The sequence below is a fragment of the Catharus ustulatus genome, chromosome 14 (assembly GCF_009819885.2).
Source record: "Catharus ustulatus isolate bCatUst1 chromosome 14, bCatUst1.pri.v2, whole genome shotgun sequence".
NCBI lineage: Eukaryota > Metazoa > Chordata > Aves > Passeriformes > Turdidae > Catharus > Catharus ustulatus.
The window spans coordinates 16,219,326-16,231,477 of NC_046234.1; the positions used below are offsets into that span (position 1 = coordinate 16,219,326).

Consider the following 12,152-nt stretch of genomic DNA (forward strand, 5'->3'; position numbering starts at 1 on the left):
CCTCTCCTTTTTGCCAGTTTCAAGTTTCCATTCCGACACCAAATGCTTCCCTCTTTTCCTACTGCTGTTAACACGAGGCAGATCAAACAAACACAAAAGTGTTTTCTCAAAAAATAATCACTAAGCGTATCGTGGAGTTTGGTTCCAGTGACAGCTGAATATTTGTTTCATTAATAAGTCATTTGCAATTAATTCCTGGAGTCATTTCTAAAAGAACATTGTGATGTTTCCATGGTTTTAAAGTGGCAAAACACCAGTCATTCTTTGACAAAATTTCAGTGCAAAGTGCTCAAAGGCAAGCACTGGAAAAATCCAGCCTCTGATGAGGAGTGTCCCTGTGATGTGGGAATGTGGCTCCCATTAGTGGTGAGGCACCTCTCATGACATCAAATACCTGCATTTAAGGACTCAAGGTTTGAATTCCAGGTGCATGGGTGCTGATGCTGCTCCATTCAAATGGTCAGTAATGAAATTACTATTCATTACTGTTACACAGTGACTATATAATAGCTATTATATAGTTATAACTGTAATTATTATCATAGTTAAGGGTTTTTTCCATTTAAGGTTCATAAACAATTTGCCTATGCTGGAAACATAACAAAGTCTCCAAATTCTCTCTTTTCAATCAAAGGGCTGGATGAGCAAATAGATTTTCATCCTGCCTTCTGAAACTGGAGATGCTCCTGAGGCTCTAAAGTCACCCCAGGATGAACATCTCCCCTTGGAGATCCAAGGGTCTCCATCCTCAGCCTCTGCTGGGGGTGGAATGGGCACCATTTGCACTGATGTTTCATTAAGAATTAAATAACCATTTACCATCCTCCACAGTGCTCTTTCTAACCTTATGAACTGGCACCATTTGGGAATAAATAGCATGAGAAAGTGTCTCTAATCCTGGGCATCAGCTCCACTTTCACTCCAAACCCCGAGTCCTGACACGTGGCCAGCAAAGATGAAGGACGTTTCCAAGCCATAGAAACAATTACCATTGTTGTCATCTCACCTTGTCAATAACCTTCCCCCAAAATTACAGGTTAGAGAGGTGTCTGTAATCATTAACAGCCTGGAGGAGAAGCACATTACCAAACAACAAACCTCTAATCAACAGAGTGGGAGCAGTGCACAAGAGAAAAATAACTCTTTAACGAGCCAGTTGCAATAATTTCTTTTTTTAAAAAATAAAGATCGTACTTGGTACATATAGTTACCACCCCACAGTGGCAAAACTGACACGTTGGAAAAAGTGAACATCATAAATTTCTGCCTACTTGGGAATGTAATTTGCTGGAATTACAGTTTTAGAGGGAAGTGCTTGCAGGTTTTCATATTCAGCTGCAAGAGGACTAAATCTGTCCCTGAACTGACACAGCTCTGAAGTGACACAGAGAATTGGCAAAAAAAAGTCAAATATTTGGTTTGCAATCAAAAATTAAGACAAATTATTTTTAAAACTTAAAAATGCCCATTCCCAAGCAGCCTAATTGGGATGAGCAGATAAACTTGGGGTCTGGAAAGCAAAGTTCTAGACCCACTCACAAAAATCTTGAAGTGGAAAGGTTCTTAATTTGTCATGAAAGTCAGGTTAAAATTATTCTTTTAAATGTTATTGCAATGCCATAACTTATGGGCTAAAAAATTAATAAAGTTGGATAAGAGAATCTATAAAATACCCAGTAAGAAAAAATGGAAACAATCAATTTTGAACATTCCATCAATACCCCAGGAGTTGCTACACAACTATTTCTATGGTAAGATGTGACTTTGCCTTGAATGCAATTTGCAATCTATTAACTTGATCCAGTTCTCACTGAAGGAAATGAAAAGATTACCATTGACTCCAGTGAAAGCTGGATTAGACTCTGTTCACATTCACAGTGGGGAGGGAAAAAAAACCCTTAATGATTATTTATGCCAGAAATTCCAGTGTAAAAAGCAAAACTGGTGCAAATGTGATGAAGAATTTGAAGAGAAAAATGAGCACAGTTGATATAAAATATAATTCCACTAAAAAGTGGAAGATTACTAATTACTCTGAATGCGCTTATAGAGAAGCTATAGATGTAATTAAATGGCACAAATATACTTTGAAATCCAATTACAGCAATGGAGCAATGATTGCACAGTTGCATGAAGAGTTAAAATAAAATATGATAGCAGATAAATGGGTATATTAGAAAGGCATTATTAGATTTCCTTGCATTTATCCACCACTGAGTGCCACCAACCTTTCAAGCCAGGGACAAATAGGAGAAAACAGATAGAGGAAAAAGATTGAGCTCTGCTGCTAAATATAAACAGCAACAACTAGAGATTTCTACTAAAAAAGATAAAAGCAGAGATACCAGCTCCCAATACATGACACACAACAAATCAAAATCCTGAGCCTTATTCACAGTCCTGCAGTTCCACCAGAATTATCAACTTTTGTAAACACCAAACCGTAAAAGGGGCAAAACTTGAAAAGGATTTACTGCAGGAAAACGAAAAATCTCCAAGAAAACACAATATACCAATAAAGAGCCAATTATTGCCCCATCAATATTCAGCAGTGGACTATCAGGGCAAAGCTATGCAGATTCCATTAGGAAAAAATACAGCCATGCCTATCCTGTGGCAGGAGAACATTATTTAGAGATGGGGAAAGGGACCTGCACTTTATTTGTGGGTTTAAATAATAATTTGATACTTTACCCATTATGCTGAGGAATTAACATTTAGAGGAAACAAATGCATGTGCCTTTCTGATTTAAAACTAAGTCAGTTCTTGCTCTGCTTTCTCTTGTCCTTGGAAGTCACATTGCCTTAAAATGTATGGATATTTATGGTATGTAAAAGGTATTTATAGTATATTCAAGGTTTGCAAACTTTTGAAATCTAAGGGAAATATTCACCAATTGCCAGTGACTTGCTGGTTTTAAAATCCAATCATAAACCAGGCACAACCTGAAGGGTTTTTTTGTCAGAATTCCTCTCTGGTGAATTGATAAATGCTTCTTTGGAGGTTCCCCATTAATAAACACCTGCAGCCAGCTCTATTTCCCAGTTTATCCCCATTTTGGGGTCACAGGCAGAGTGCTCATAAGGGGTTTTATTTTATGAGGTCACACAGACTGTGTCTGCTCCTCCCCAGGCACAAGTTGGGCTATTAACTTAATCAAAGAGGGGGGAAAAGAATGAAAATAACCCCTAAAAATAGTCTCTTATTCTGCTTTTGCTGCAACACTACAAACAGAAACATCCACTTGCTCAGCTCTGCCTTGGCTAAGCAAATCTCATAAATGTCTGAATTTCCCATTATGGCCATGATTTCTAGAGGGAGATGAAATCTTTACCTCTCTCTAAATTGATGGGAGTCTCCCTCCTCCCTTCAGATGCCAGAATATGGAAGTAGAAGACTGTCCCTCTGAAGGCTGTATTTTATAATACTCTGATGAGATGCCTTTTGATTTAGGGTTGGCATGAAGGAAGAAAAAAACCCCGTGTAGTCTGCCAGCTCATCTAGCCCAACTTTAATCACTTACTGTGTAGACAGCTATATCTGAGCCACTCATCTAAAATCCCTTTAAAGTCAATGGTGAGAAATAGATGTTTTTAGGATGCAATTAATTGATTGGAAGGAAGAGGGATCTATCACATATGGAAAAGAATTATGGCCCAAAGGGTTCTGCTTTTCCTCATTTGCTTTGGAGGAGTTCACACATCTGCATTTGAACAGTCACCCAGGACAGGTGAGAAGAATATCTCCAACCACCCTTAGCAAATCTCTCTTGGTGTTTTTTAATCAGTTTTCCTGTTCCCTTCCCTTCTGTTCCCACACCCAGTCTCTCCTGAGATATCAGTTCAATTTTTTTGCATTACAAGCCCATTAACCCCTCAAAGAAATGGGTTCATCCATCTGATGCTAATGAAAACTTTTGGATCACACACTGGGGCCAGAAGAACTGATCCACCGGGTTTAAAAAAGACACTCATGGGTATTTCCATATCAATTGTCACAGATATATTTGGAACAAGACAAATAAAAAACTTCCTACAGCTGTGCCACTCACCCAAGGGCCCTTCAGGACTGTGGGTGGTCACCACCAAAAAGTACTAAAAAATTGTGATGGATACAGAGAGTTTAAGGAGCTGGGGTGAGGATTTTTATGGAGACAAAGAGAAATATTCCCCCTCAAGAAGACATGGTGAGGATTTTCATGGAGACAAAGAAAAATATTCCCCCTCAAGAAGACATGGCACATCTGCCACCATGAACACACAGCAAACTTCTAGGGGAAGCAAAATCAATAATAATAAATTTCCCTTCATCAAGAGAGACCCAACAGAGCCAACTTGAAACAAGTTTTGCCAGACTTGGATATTGTGGAGCCCCCCAAAACCTTCCTTTTGCTGCTCTGCCACCCAAAGCACAACGCTGCTCTGCAATTCTGCTCTGCTCTGACAAGCTGGTGAGCCACAGCCTATTTCCTCTCACCCACCAAAGAGCACCATTGTGCTGCAGGTCTTTGAGGAATCTGCTGCTCACTCTGACATGAGGGAGTAAGTTTTGTTTCATGTTTCCCTCATTCTGGGCATTCATCTTCAAAGTGCCTCGCACGCAACCGGGGAGCCTTAGAAGCCTATCAGGGGCAATTCAAAGAGCTTTGCACAGAGCAGGAGGGGGCTCCTGTTCAAAGCTGCAGCTTTGCATCCGCCAGAGAGGAGCAGATTCAAACCCAAAGAGGTCACTTCACCTACCTGTAGTGGGATCTCATATTCAGAAGACCCTGACTAAAAATAAGGGGTATTTAGCCAGTGTGATAACTGAAGCCCTCGAGGCAATGCTCTTTCTCTCTGCCTCACACACAGAGCAACATCTCCTTTAGAGAAAACCTCAAAACTCTGGGAGATATAATGGCCTCCAGAAAACTTACTCATGGATTAGCTCCAGCTGCAGCATCCTCCTGGTTTGAGCACAAAAGTTTCCAACGAGCTGGACCACCCCAGACTTCTGTTCAAACTGCCTGAAACAAGAAAACTACAATAAACACTTGTTCAGTACAGGATGGAGCTGCAAAACCACTGATTTCTTACTATTGCCCGTTTTAATGAAATAGAGAGGAAATATTTTGTTTGGTTCAGAAATTACCATGATCAGAGCTGGAATCCTCTGGATAACATAAGGGCTCTGCTTGGATGGGCACTGTCTAAACACTGAGTAATTCTGAGCTGCTTGCCCCAGAATTTATCATCTTCACAGGAAATACAGAAAAGCACAGAAGAAAATATTGTTGTCTGAAATTTATACATGGAGAGCTGAGACGAGGGGAGATGCATGCTCAGGTAGAGATGTTTAATATCATTGACAAGGGTAAGAAAAATCAGAGAAGGATTAAGAGAAAGAGAAGCATAATGATTTTATGTTTATCTGCAGAGCCTTTGTATCAGGCACTTGGTATTTTTAAAAACAATTTAGATTAAATCACTGCAACACCTGATTTTATGAGATGCAGTAGCTCTGCATCTGCAAGGAAATCTCCTATTTGCTACTGGAAGAGGGCAGTGCCATCTCTGGGATTTAACCCCACTGTCCTGAGGTAGCAGGGTCTCTCTGCCTGCTCCTGCTGCCACCACCCACCTGATGTGGCCACATCCCTGCCCTTCCAACATCCACACCACAGCCACAAATCCCAACCCTGCACAGTTTCTCCCACCTGTAACAGTTCCTCAGTCTTTGTTGTTTCAAAGGACTTTTTTTGCCTTTTGTTTTTTTTTTTAAATACTAGATTAAAATGTACATCATCCTGCCCTGCTTTCTCAGCCTCCTCTTATTCACACTGTATTTTTATTAAAAGCTGTGAAGCCTTTGGGACAGTCTGTGCCTGAATGGCACTCACAGACACACTTGCATTGCTCCCCATATCAATTTTTTCTTTCTATTAGAAGTCTCTGGGTTTGTTTTCCTTTTAACCTCATTTTAAACATCCCCTCCATTGCCATGCTTCATTTTGCTGCAGTGTTGACTGTGATGTTTCAGGTTCACTGTGCTCCCTCCACGTTTGGGTTATAACAGCAGGCCAAGATGGATCATAAACTTTATGTCTGATTCCACTTCTTACGTAACATTTGTGGGGTTTTTTTCACATTTTTCTACTTAGCAAATGCATTGTTCCTTTAAAGCACCTGATCAAGTGTGGTGGGATCTATGAGATAAGGCTAAAATTTAATTTAATTGCCAAATTATTCTTGTGCTGCACACACCCAGGTACAGCCCACTTTGGACAAGGCATCTCTCCAGAAGAGTTGAGCATTTTAAGGCTCTTTCACGCTGTAAGGAACACACTCTGTGCCCAAACCTGCTCTCAGAGGGTTTCCTACCCTGCTTTTGCACCGAGCTTCCTTTTGTCCATGTTTTATCCTCACTCCCATTGCTCTTGCACTGACCTCACCTGGAGCAAGGAGGCTGCAAGACCTCTGTGGCTCTGCTGAAAGAGCAATTGATTTATGCCCCGAGTGTTTCCCAGGTTGTAAAACAGTAAAAAAAAGTACAAATGAAGAGCCTCACACTATTTTTCTTCCTGCTGTGTGCAATTGAGCCAGAAAGTCTCCCTTACTCCCAAAGAACATGCAAATTACCTCAGCATACCTGAGCCACCAGCAGAACACAATGGGAATATTTCCCCCCACTTGTTCTCCTCCTGCTGAGCTCCTCCACAGGTCTGGGATGCTACCTGTTTCCACAATGCCTGGTTGGAAACAAAAATCCTGCATGAGAATGAAACACTGAACCTTTGCCACCAAAATATGTGAATAATTTTTAAAGAACTTCACATCGCCTCAGATATTGCGGGGTTGACCCCATCTATCTGTGGAGTCTGAAAGGGAAATAGATTTAACACAGCCAAGAAATAATCACAGGAAAGCATTTTGGATTCAGCCAAGGATGAAGTAAGGCAGTCTATTTGCTTCAAAGCAAGCTGAGGCCACTGCTCACTGCATTCAAATACATCAATTACAGAGAGCTTTAATGGAAAAGGATTAAAAAGTACAAAGGTAAAACAAACAGCATCACTGCAGTGTCCAGGAGGATGAAACAGCTTCCTTCTGTGGTGGGTATGATTACAGAATTGCTAAAAAAAGAAAGGGAGGAGAAATGGAAAAAAGGTTTCATATACCTTGACCAGAATTGCTGTGACAGTGACAAGCCCAGGCCACTGCAGCACGTGCATTGTGGAATTCAGTCCCCCAATCTCACTGCCAGGGCTCAGATCTGAACTCCAGCTCTGCATTTCCTCTTTCCTTCCAGCCAGGGAAGTACATTATTTCATCAATACAAAGTTTGATAAGGTTATTTTTTCCTTAAGTCTCTTTAAATTGTGTCTGTACTGTCCCAGGTCATTGCAAACTGTTTCCTCCAGCCTGCTTCCATCCACATTCTCATTTCCAACATCTGTGCCATTCAGCTCCATCTTCCTTAAAAGTTTGGTATTGAGTTTCTCATATGCCTAATTTGGGCTTAATTCGAGCCTGGGGTAAATCGTTACAACTCAGATGAAGTCAATAGCAGCACAGTGACTTACATCAGCTTTGTGTCAGTAAATACTGACAAGATTGATCTCAAACTTTTTCAGAACAAAAGATTTCTGAAGATGGATTAAACAACATAAATGCTGAGCTGTTTTGCCAGACTGCAAATGGCATAACACAAGCTTTGTGTGACATCTCTGAATTATCCCTTCGTGGTAATGTTGACATTACATGGTATTGACTCACGGGAAGAAGCTTAAATACCCTTTTAAGTTTTCAAGACTCTTTGACAAAGCAGTATTTCATTAACAAAATGTTAATGAAATCCAGGAAGCCTGAGTCTCCAGAAGAGCCTGCTGGCTGGCCAGGGGATGGGGCAGCACAGAGCAAAGCAATCCTGATTCTCAGACAGCAGGAAAAAACACATTTCATACAGGGCACTGACTGGTTGAGGAAGGAGGACCCGAGGGCACTTCCCCAGCCCTTCACTGAAGGACTACCACACCTTCTGCTGGAGAAGGTCAAAATAGCACAAACTAGGAAATGCATCACGTGAAGTGAACTGGCAGAGACAGCAGGGTTGGCATCAGCTTGGAGATAGAGCTCCTTGTTGGGAAAAGGAGGAAGGTCTGGAGAGCATTGCCATGGGGATCTCCTGCCCTGGGGTCACCTTTGGGCATTCATGTGCCTGCAGCTAAAGCTGCTGGCTCTAAGAGCCCTGCTCATCACAGCTAGGTTGGAAAAGGCCTCTGAGACCATCAAGTCCATCTGTCAATGACACAATGGCTCTCAGATAGCTACAGGGTTTATATTTGATGGATTTGCTGCTAGGAACAGGTCTTGGCTTTCAGGTTCTTGACCCAGTCCAGAGCACTGTGGGGAGGCAGGGGTAGCACAGGGGTCTCCTGTGCCCCCCAGGATCACAGGGGAAGCACCACAGCCCCAGTGAGGAGAGAGACTGGGTCTCACCCCAGCCAGAACCTCCCAGCTCTCTCCTTCAGAGAGCAGCAGATGGTTTGTGAACAACCACTCACAGATCTTCTCATCCATAACCTTGGAATTATCTACAATGCTGCTCAGGACAGAGCCATGCTCCCAGCACCTTCCCAACACTCATCTCTTTGAAGAAACCCTTTGCAAATCAAAGGAAAGGTGGGAGATCTTCTCAAGAGCAAAGTTTTCTCCCACACTGAGTACTCAGATTTTCAAACTTAAGCTTTTCCATAATTTTTTAGGTCTACTGTTGCTCTATGTAATAAGGCATGTCATTATTAACCAAAAAGGGTGGAAGGGATGGGCAGAGAAATACTAAACCTCTGTCCACTTGACAGCATTTTGTGCACCAACAGCACATTTCCTCCCAATGGTTCATTTTATCTGCTCCATGGACTCACATAAAGCAACACGTGCAAGAGAATAATGTAAAAAAAAAATAAATTAAAATTTCAATGCATAAATGCAACACTTGACTGAGGCACTCAAGGGCCACCTTGCTGCCTGAAACCACTTCTTTTTAATTGTTTGTATTTCAAGTTGATAAAATTCACCGTAGTAAAGAGAACTCTTCCAGTAGAAGCCATGACGAGAAGCTGATGGGAAGGAGGGGAGGTCTCTGAGATGTTTGTGTGCATTTGTGTTACATATTGAAAATAAAGAAATAAAGGAAGAAAGAATCACACAGAAATAACAGACTCCATCAAAGGTGGCAGGGCTGTGCAACTCAGCTGCACTCAGGTCCTGGTGGCTGAAAGAGGTGGAAGAACCTTGGTGTTAATGAAGGGGGAGCCTGGTGGGACTGCACTGCACATCAGCTCCAGCAGGGCCAGGGACTGAAAAGGAACATAAAGATCCTCTGACACATCTGCATGATGGACAGAGCCATTCCCTGGCATTTTGGGGCAATAGCAAAAGCTATTGTCCCCAGCTCCTACTAACCAAGTGTGTGAGGTGGTGCTGATGGTCCCTCCTGTCCCCAGGTCACTGCTCCCCTCCACAGCACCTCACCCTCTGCATCTGTGGGGTTGAATTCAAGTCAAAGGACCTGTGCCTTGAGGGGGGAACAAGCACAACATCAGCAGCCTGATGCCCCAAGAAGAGGAACAAAGCTCCTGCAGCAAGGGAGGGAGGATTTTGTGCCAGGAGATTATTCATTTTTTATATTTTTTTCATTTTTGCTGCTCTCCAAAGGAGAGGAGGAAAGCTGCACTGCCAGAAGGCTGCACTGCACCGATGCCAAGGAGTCTGCAAATCCTCTGCTCAGGGCATTTGCTCCAGCACAAGGCAATCCCACCTCTCAGTTCACCACCAAAACACAAGAGTGCCCAGAGCACACCCCTGGCAGGCAAACCAGCTCCCAGTCTGTCCTCCAAAATCCTCCAGCTAAGAGGCTTTCCTCAAATACTTGATGTAGCTAAATTGGAAATCAAAGATCAAGGCTCTCTCAAGGATAACCAAATAAAGTCCTGGGTGGTTGCTTTGGTGATAATGGCCAAGCCAGAGCTCAATCTCTGCACAGGATGAGCCCAGCCCATAGCAGAGGAGCCAGGTGAGCTCTCAGGGCTCCATATTCCTACCAGGAAATTCAATAACTCAGTCAAAGAGAAAGGGAGAACACACAGAGAAATCCTCAAAGTTTTCTTGGATAGTACTGTAGGTTTCAGTATAAAACAATTTAAAGGACTTTCAGAAAAACCAAAATTCAAGGGAATTCGAGGGAGAAAGACATTTTGATCTTGACTGCAAAGTGTGGCACTTGCTCAAGGACACTGAACTTTGTGATCTCTGCGGGGTCACGAGTTTTCCACATGAATTAACAGACGTCCTTTGAGCCGCTGAGACCGAGCAGGATTTTTATCCCAGCTGAAGATCTGCCCCACGATGTTCACATCCCATTGCCAGGAAAGCATCTCCCACCCTCCAGATAGCCTTGGTCAGAGCCCTCTGTGAATAAGCACTTTATAATGTGAGACACTTGCTGTGCAGTGGGTCACTGGCAGCGGGGTTGAGAAAGGGACATTCACATCTGAAGTCACAAATCTCCACAGTCTACGCTGAAAAAATTAACTCTGTCTCAAAGGCTCTTACAGACCTAAGAGAACCAACAAGAACACATTGCTGCAGTGTGTCAGCAAAGGTTTGGGAAAGCTGGAGACCCTCAGATTTTGGAAATCAATCTGTGCACAGCACAAAATTTTCTCTCCTTCTGAACCTGAGACAAACGCAGGTTGTGTCTGTCACACTCTCAGAAAAACCTCTGTCATCAAAATCTCTCATTCTCATTTGAACAACAACACTCCAGAGGCACAACGACAACAGAGGGGACATTCTGCTTCTAAAACTTCACTGTGTTACCCTTGTGATTACACACATTTCTGTCCACTGCCTACACTTGCACCCATTATTTTCTTTCAGCTGCCACGTTTAACCACAAGTGCTGTGACCATAAACTAAAAAAAACCCAAAAAACCCACTTAGAAGAGCCCCCCAAAACAGCAAACTCAACGACATTTGCAATTGCATTAATATAAAACTCACTAGACACAACTGGTACCACACAGGAGGATTTTTCTTTCCCAGTCCTAGGAAGGAGTTTAGTTGAGCAGAGCTTAATTTAACTGAGCTGAGCTGTTGCCCGCCCTCCTTTCTGCTACTCAGGTGCCCCGAGGAAAATATTCATTCCTCCAGGAAGAAAACACCTGTATAGCACCAGGCACTGAGGTGAGAGGCTATTTACTATCTCTGCGGGACAATTCTAGGATTCAGCTCTTCTATTTTTAATCTCTGGATGTGCCTTTAAATCAAAGATTTAAGAAGTGAGAAAAGGTTTACAAAAACTGATAATCCCAGCCCAGACACCTTCCAATCATAAATACTTGTCCTTCTTAGCATAATATGCAACCTTCAATATACTGTTGTTCCAGGCACGTTTAGGTACCCTATAGAAATGACTTTATGCTGCTATTATTCCTACAGAACTTCAGATGGGTTTGGATCCATCATCATCCATCATGTCAGCCCCTCTACGGGTAGTTACACACACTTTGTCTGCTCGGGTTTATCTAATAGCCAGCCTTGGGTTTTATTAATTTCCACTGGTTTGCAGAAACTACAGAGCTCCTACGCTCTTTTATAAATTATCTCTGAACTTGTAATCATTTTCTGTGAAAACCCAGCAGTGCTTTAAAGGAACTTCAGCTCTTCCAGGGCTGCTGCTTCCTTAAGATGGGCATCCCAAATGCCTGACATGGTTTGGATCTCTCTGCTGTTTGTTTGCTGGGATTTAAGCTTAAGGAGAAGCAGTTTTTGGGTGCTGCTGAAAAATAGATTCCCAAGGGCAAAAATCTGATTTATGTGGTGGTTTTCCTCATCTTGAATGTTCAGCAGCCTCAGCTGAGCTCAAACATTTTACTTGTCAATTTTGCTTGTGTGGGATTAGGGAGCATCCCTATGGAAGCAGAGAAAATCTGGATTTCCCCTGGCATGGTTACCTTGTCCAGAGCAGCTCTGGCTGCCCCTGGATCCCTGGAAATGTCCAAGGCCAGGCTGGATGGATCTTGGAGCAACCTGGGACAGTGGAAGGTGTCCCTGCCATGGCAGGGGGTGGAACTGGATGGTCTTTGACTCCCTTTCAACCCAAACCATTC

At 42.7% G+C, this 12,152-nt stretch overlaps 1 long non-coding RNA gene across 12 annotated transcripts in view; it reads right to left on the bottom strand.

The window, feature by feature from the left end:
• The window catches only part of LOC117002791, an 85,780-nt gene that overhangs the window by 28,662 nt on the left and 44,966 nt on the right, over positions 1–12,152 (bottom strand). For 10 of the 12 annotated variants that reach the window (XR_004419397.1, XR_004419404.1, XR_004419399.1 and 7 more), the window contains 2 exons: positions 6,629–6,728; positions 4,917–5,006 (listed from right to left, as the gene is read on the bottom strand). This is a non-coding gene — a long non-coding RNA (uncharacterized LOC117002791). Of the gene's footprint in view, positions 1–4,916; positions 5,007–6,618; positions 6,729–12,152 lie in introns of all 12 variants that reach the window. The other 2 variants (XR_004419403.1, XR_004419405.1) reach the window with 2 other exon arrangements.